The sequence below is a fragment of the Pyrus communis genome, chromosome 9 (assembly GCF_041283825.1).
Source record: "Pyrus communis isolate YQ-2024b chromosome 9, ASM4128382v1, whole genome shotgun sequence".
Lineage (NCBI taxonomy): Eukaryota > Viridiplantae > Streptophyta > Magnoliopsida > Rosales > Rosaceae > Pyrus > Pyrus communis.
Window position 1 is genome coordinate 23947486 of NC_142573.1, and position 7861 is coordinate 23955346.

The window sequence follows — 7861 nt, forward strand, 5'->3', positions numbered from 1 at the left end:
CGATACTTAACATCTCTAGGAAGTAAGTAGTAGAAAACGCACACAAGGGTTTGACTATCCTGATGTGGTGGCCTCGTCAAAACCTCGTCAGATTAGCGAAATTTCAGTGGGAAAAATGCTCTTGATCTAAACGAAAAGAATACATTAAGATCAAGTCAATATACTTCATTATACTCTCCTGTGCTTGACAAAACTCCCTTTAAAAACTACAAGTGTTGCAAAAGAGATAGTTACACATACCAATTCCTTGGACAAACTTCGGGAAGGTTGATTTGGACAATGACTTCGTGAAGAGGTTGGCAAGGTTCTCTTGGGATCAGGTTTGCTTGACTTTAGTCATCTGATACTTTACTGGTGTGATGAGGACACAATATGCTTGGTGTGAACTTTTTTGATGTATTATATCTTGATCTGGTCAATACATGTGACATTGTCCTTATAGATCGTCGTTGGAACTCAACGATGGATGAAAGCTACAGATACTTCGAATATGCTTAACAAGATCTCAACATCATTTCTCTCACATGTGTCGTAGTGAGGTGTGGTGAGCTTGGAATGGTCTGAAGATTTTGCAATTAAGGTTTATTTTGTGGACCTTAAAAATATTGTTGTACCCCTAATAGGAAAGACATAACCTTATGAGAATGTGCCTTGTGTGGGTTTGATAAGTAATATACATTCACATAAGAAACAAGGCAAGCATCACTCCGAGGATCAGGGAATAGGTCCACTAGGGATGTGTAGGGATGAGCCCAAATTTGTAGTACCTTCAGGGTAGCCAAAAAAAGTCTTTATTGCCAATTTAGTGGTGACGTATAAACATAGTGTTGTATCTTTACCAACCGATCAACAACAAAGAGGTCATGTCTAATACAATGAAGTAAGTACAACAAACTGCAAAGTTGAACTTAGATATGGAAATTCGGGTTCTACAACCTCTTTAATGATAACAAATGTTCAAACTTCAAATCAAGGCATAAACTGGTTTTCCCAAGATCCTTCATCTCATATTTTGTTTTCAAGTGAGAGATAGTTTTCTCAAGCTCTTCTAGAGTCTTAGTGAGACACTAACCAAGAGATTGTGCCATGAGTTTTTCAACTCCATTGAAAGTGACAACTGGGGCCAAAATCTTGTGTGGAATGTGTGTGTAAGCCAAAAGATAGCTACTATCTCGATGACTACGACATTTTACAGCAGCAATTTGCACCAAAGTAAAAGTAGGAATAGAAAAGACACTAAAAATGGTTGCCGTAAACCCCAAGACAAAAGGCAGGGGAAGATTTTATTTGCTTTTCTCTCTAGGCAGCTAGAGTTTTTAAATGACACAGTTCTATAAATTTATGGTTTCATTACAAGGTTTTCTCTCTTAATTTATAGATAGATGTGGCACCCAAATTGTAAGAGAATGCTTCCTAAAATGAACTTAAAATCTTAAATGTTTAATCTAAAAAAAGTGGAAGATGAATTGTACCTATACTCAAACTGAGTTAAAAACACTTTTAATTAACATTGATTTCATGGAAAGGCCCTTCATTTTTCTACTTAATCCTTCTTTTTTTTTTTTTTTTTTTGTGTCGAACACTAAATTGATGGATTTGCCCTTCACTACCTCTTCGCATAGGTGCTCCCACGTGTTAAGAGCGAAGGAAGGGAATTTTTATCATCGTAGAAACTAGAAAGGCAGAAGCTTCAACATATCTAGTCTTAACCTAAAGAGGAAATTGGCAATAGTTCCTGAATTATCACCAAATTGAAATTTTGGTTCCTGAACTAAAAGTCCATTAAATTTGGTCTCTAAATTTGAGTTCTTGCTGCTAACTCATGTTACATTCTTGGATTTTCTAACTTATGTCATTATTATACCAGGCATAATACTCGGACACATGCCCTAAAATATTCATCCCACTACTAAATTCTAAATCTACTGAAAAAAGAGTCACCATAAACAAAGAACAATCCCCTTCCTCTCTCGATGAAATACGATGAAAACACAAGTTGAAGAACTCCCTGCTACAAGAATGAGCATTTATGTCTTCACTCAGACACTTCTCCGTCATCCTCTTAAATCGTCATTGTTAATACTTAGTCACCTTTAATTTCTCTGGGTAATTTTCCTTGACTAAAGCCTCAACCTCGGACATGAACTTCTCCATAATTATCTCATTTCTCTGAAAAGGAAATGCATATATGTTTAGATTGAGACTTTGACACTCACAATGCCAGAGAAAAGAAATACACATTGCAGTATACTAGATATATTAAGGATAAAAATGTAATTACACTTACAAGAGATATTACTTAGAGGATAAGGAATCTTAGTTAGTTTTGGAAGTTTTGATTTTTGTTAGCTTTATTAGCTCTTGTATAAATACTCTAAGTATAATCTTATTCATTTAATCAATGGAAATTTTTTTTCCTAATATGGTATCAACCGCCTAAAAGTTCCACGATAATTCTTCGATTTTCTTTTCCCGCTTCCTTTCTGCACCGCTTCATCGCCTTACCTCTTCATTTTCTCTGATCAATCGATCGCCTCCAAGCTCTTGATCGCGTGACCTTCTTCTTCTTACAGCCATGGCAACCTTTGCATCTCCTTCTTGGGGATTGGATTATTCTATTTATCCAATTCTTGATGTAATTTCTAACCTTAATTCTGTGATTGCTGCTTCAATCACAATCCAGAATATTGGATATATGGTTCCAATCAAACTCACCACTACAGATTACCTGACATGGAGTGCCTTGTTTGCTCCGATCTTCTGGCGTTACAATCTCACTGGACTCATCGACGACACTATGGCGGTGCCGACCAAATTTCTTCTTGATTCGTTAGGAAATCAAACTACAACTCTCAATCCAGCCTATGTTACTTGGTTTGAGAATGATCAAAACATTTTTATCTGGATAAATTTAACACTTTCTGATTCTCTCATCCCTTACACGGTTGGTGTGACATTTGCCAGCGAGCTTTGGGCAAAACAAGAATCGCGCCTCACGACTACTTCTTAATCTCATATTCATGAGCTTCGATCTAGTCTTCGTAATCTTGTTAAAGGTGACCTAACTGTTGCTCAATATCTCCAAAAAATTGAAGAAATCGCAAATGCACTTGCTAGTGCTAGCGCTCCAATTGCAAATTCAGAACTCATCTCAGTCACTCTTCATGGTTTAGCCTCTAAATATGACTCTTTTGTGGATGCCATTCAGTTTTGCATTGGGTCCACAACTATTGATGAATTGCACAGCTTACTTCTCAGCAAATAGATTCAACTCACAAATCGGATGAAAACTGCTTCAGCAGCTCATTTTCAGGCGTATAATTCCTCCGTTGTATCCTTCTTTTGCCAGCAAATCTTCATCTTCAAGCCTTTGTTGCTTAACCGGTTCCTCAGTTCAAGAATCAAGGTCGTCCTATGGACCGCAATTATCAGAGTCACAATCGAGGTAACTCTCAATCTCGTGGCAACTACAGATTCAATAATGATGGCAGGAACAACTATTCTAGTCACAACACTCAAAGATTCAATTGTGGAGCTCACAATACATACACTTCAAACAGAAAGTTTCTTGCCAGATCTGACAAGCCCCGACCCCGAGGTCCTAGGGACATCAAGATGGTCACGTGCTAGCCGACACCCGAAGGGTGACGAAAGCCATTTAATTTAAACAAAATTGAGAAATAAACTAAAGTACGCAATAAAGGCTAAAAACACGAATAAAAGTTCAACTTCTAAATATTGAAATTAGGTAAACACATAGCACGTCCAGAGCATAAGTCTAATATAGAGTACCAGCAGAACTAAAATCAAGAAGTGCTATTACAATATATGGTGAAGCAGAGCGAATACGACAAAAATCACTGGTAGGGGAACGCCTCGTAGCTCAAGTCGTAATCCTCGTTCCTAGGTCCTGAAGGGGGCGCAAAACAAAGGTGAGTGGACCAAGTTTATATATACAATAATAGTAAAACAGTTATCAACGTACTAACCCCCAGGTTTTATGAAAACACATATATAATGAGAAACATAGATTTTCCAAAATCTAGCATGTCGTGAAATGTCTCAAATCATAATTCGCATAAAATAGTAATCACTAGTGAATGTCCGATATAACACTTTAGGCCCCATGCCGGCTCCCCGTCTCTGAGCAGACAGTCAGAGGAAAATGCATTTCAGGCCCCTTGCCGGCTCCCCGTCTCTGAGCAGATAGTCAGAGGAAAACACACTCCAGGCGTTATGCCAACACCAAACCGTCGCCCGGGACGGACCGGATCTATCCCTACGTCCCGTAGCAGAAATGACCACTAGGTAAGTACAAAACCAGTGAACATACATATATTGAAAATCAACTTTATAGTATAAAGTCATCCATCATCTATACTATAAAGAGGTGTTCTAAACATGTTCTAAATATCATATCATCATCCATTAGATATTCTATAAGAACATGGGTTATAGGAAAAATAGTAATAATTCAAACTAGCCTTAGTAAGCATGTTATCTCGTAAAACGTTCATAAAACATAATCATCAAATCATGCTTTTCATGTATGCATTTCTACTATCAAAACATGCATTTTCAGAAGGGGTCCACTCACTTTACACCGATGATGCAAGCCGTACCAAATAGGAATAACGGAATCACCGCTAAGAATTGCACCTAAACACACAATTGATACTTTCAGTCAAACTCTACGTGAACGATTGAATTTGAGAAAACAGACATCGGAAACAGTTTTAGAACGTCGAAATTAGCCTAGGAGGGTCCCCGCATAAAAACCCAAAAAGTCAACGGTCAAAGTCAACGTTGACCGTTGACTGGTCAAAGTCAAAAGTCAACGTTGACCGTTGACCCAGTCAACGGTCAACGGTCAAGTCAACGGGTCAACGGGTCGCGGGTCACTGGGTTTTGGGCTTTGGGTTTTAAGTGGGTTGGGTTTGGGTAAAAAGGAAAATGGGTTTGGGTTTTTTGAACCTCACGGCCCAAAGCCTAATTGAAAAGGGGAAATGGGTTTGGGCTGCAACCAAGGCCCTAAGGCCTTTGGGTTTTTAAGTAAACAAAAATAAAAATAAAAACAGAAAGGGTGAGGGTTTTGGGCCAGAAACCAAACAGGCCTAAGGCCCGTGTGAGGGTGGAGAACGGCCCGAAAGCCTGGGTGCCCGGAGAAGAACACCGGAGCTTCCATAGCTCCGGCCAACTTCAAACACTCAAACGAGACCCTGATCTAGGTACCAAAATGAAGGACTAGGCGAGAGGAGTAGTTTTATACCTTTGGTTCGCCGTGAAACGGCCTGTGGGGGCCGGAAAACCCTTCGGAAACCACAATCTCACCGGAAATTTGGGTGTGCCTTCACCCGTGCCAAAGACACTCCAAAACCTTGGAATTCATGAACCCAAACTCAGTAAACACATCTAACCAACATCGAACATGAATAAAAGGAAAGAAACACGGCTTACCCAACCAGAAAACGATGAAACTCGCCGGAGATGCTCGGCGTACTCCCGGCGACGCGAGTAGGGGAGAGAGAAAGAGAGATGCAGTTGAATGGTGATGATGGTGATGATTTCCTCGAGTAGGTGTAGCTGTGGGTGTGTGTGTGTGTGTCTTTCACGGGGAAGAAGAAGAAGGAGAGGAATGAGAGTTTTCGAAAGAGAGGAAAAGGTGCAGACAAAACAAGACAAAAGAAAGGAAAAGAAGAAAAAAGAAAAAGAAGGAAGAAAGAAAGGAGGGTCACGGCAGGGGGGGACAAAAGAGAAAAAGGGAAATGGGTTAGGGTGCTGCCACGTGGCAGTCTAGGGATAGGGTAGTAGACTAAATTTTCAGATCTTAATTGTATGACAAAAATGAGGACTAAAGTGATAATTCTATAAATTTTTAGGGAGAATCACAGAATTATCCTTATAAGCAGGGGCGGGTGTAACAAGATCTGTTGCCAATTCGATCATGAAGCTTGTGACTGTTCCCATTGCATAGACCAAAATTACAGTGGAAAATCATCTCATTCTGCTATGGTTGCTAGTAATTCCAATACTCCACACACCCGGATTGTTGATTATGGTGCAAGCTCGCATATGACCAATTCTTATTCAAATCTCCAGAATCCAGAAGAATACAATGGTCCTGAGCAAGTTTATATTGGAGATGGCAAAGGTTTGCCTATTTTCCACTCTGGTTCATCATCTTTACATACTTCTAATACTACATTTTATTTGAAACATGTTTTACATGTCTCTGATTTAGAGCATAATCTTCTATTTGCCAATCAATTTCTCCTTGACAATTGGTGTTCTAAGCATCTTTATCCTTTTTACTTCACTATAAAGGATCTTACTTCAGGGATGATGCTTTTTAAAGGTCCAGTTAAACATGGCTTCTATCCTTTTTCTTGATCACCTTCTTATGCTAAGTCTCATCTAGCATTCTCTGCCATTGTCAAAGCACTAAGACATCTCTGGCACCAAAGACTGGGCCACCCTTCTATTAAGATCATAAATAAGTTGGCATCTCAATCATGTATTTCTGTTTTTGATGGTTCAAATAAGACCTTCTGTTCAGATTGTGCACTAGGGAAATGTTCTAAACTTCCATTTTCTAGTTCTACTTGTACTACAAGCAAGCCTTTAGAACTTATCCATACGGATGTCTGGGGACCATCACGTGTAGTTTCTCATCATGGTTTTCGGTATTATGTCATTTTCATAGATGACTATACCAGACATTGTTGTTTTTATCCCTTAAAGTGTAAATTTGATGTACTTTCCACCTTTATGCAAAGGAAATCTCTAGTTGAAAATTCTCTGTGTACTAAAATTGTTGCACTACAGTCCGATTCTAGAGGTGAATTTGTGAATCTTGCTTGCTCTAAGTTCTTAATTGCACATGGAATTCAACACCAACTCACTTGCCTTTACACCCCAGAGCAAAATGGGTGTGCAGAGTGTAAGCACAAGCATATAGTTGAGACTGCTCGAACATTTTTGGCATCATCTCAGGTGCCTCATGCTTATTGGGTTGAGGCTTTTGCCACCTCAGTTTATCTTATCAACATATTACCCACCATTTCCAGATATTCTCCTTAGCAGTCTATTTTCAAGAAAGTTCTAGATTACAAATCTCTCAGAGTTTTTGGCTATAGTTGTTTCCCTTAGTTAAAGCCATACACATCTTCAAAATTGGATCCCAAAAGCAAGCCCTGTGTCTTCTTGGGGTATAGTCTCAATCACAAAGGCTATTTGTGTCTACATCCAACCACTCACAAACTGTATGTCTTAAGGCATGTGCTTTTTGACAAATCGACCTTTCCCTTTCAAACTTTGCAATCTGCACTATCATCATCTATTAACTCACCATTATCCCATTCACCTATTCCAACTTCCCTAACATTTCATACTTTGCCTTTAAATTCTATACCTTCACCAGTTCCTTCAAATATTGTTTCTACATCAGCTTCCATTCCCTCATCAGATTCTTCACTTTTTTCATCCATGTCAACTTCTGCAATCTATTCACCCTCTTCACAAGCTTCCTTACCTATTAATATTCACCCAATGCAGACACGATCCAAGTCAGGCATTTTCAAACCTAAAGCCCTAACTGCAACTAAACATCATATTCTTTCTTATCTTGCAGTTGACTATATCCCTACCACCTATTTACAAGCCTCAAAACATTCTAATTGGCGTATAACAATGCAAGAGAAGTGTAATGCACTTCTTAATACTAGTACTTGGTCTCTTGTACCCCTTTATTTTTCCCACAATCTTGTAGGATATAAGTGGGTTTTTCGGATTAAAAGAACACCAGATGGCTCCATTGACAGGTATAAAGCCCTGTTGGTTGCAAAAGGATTTCACCAACAAG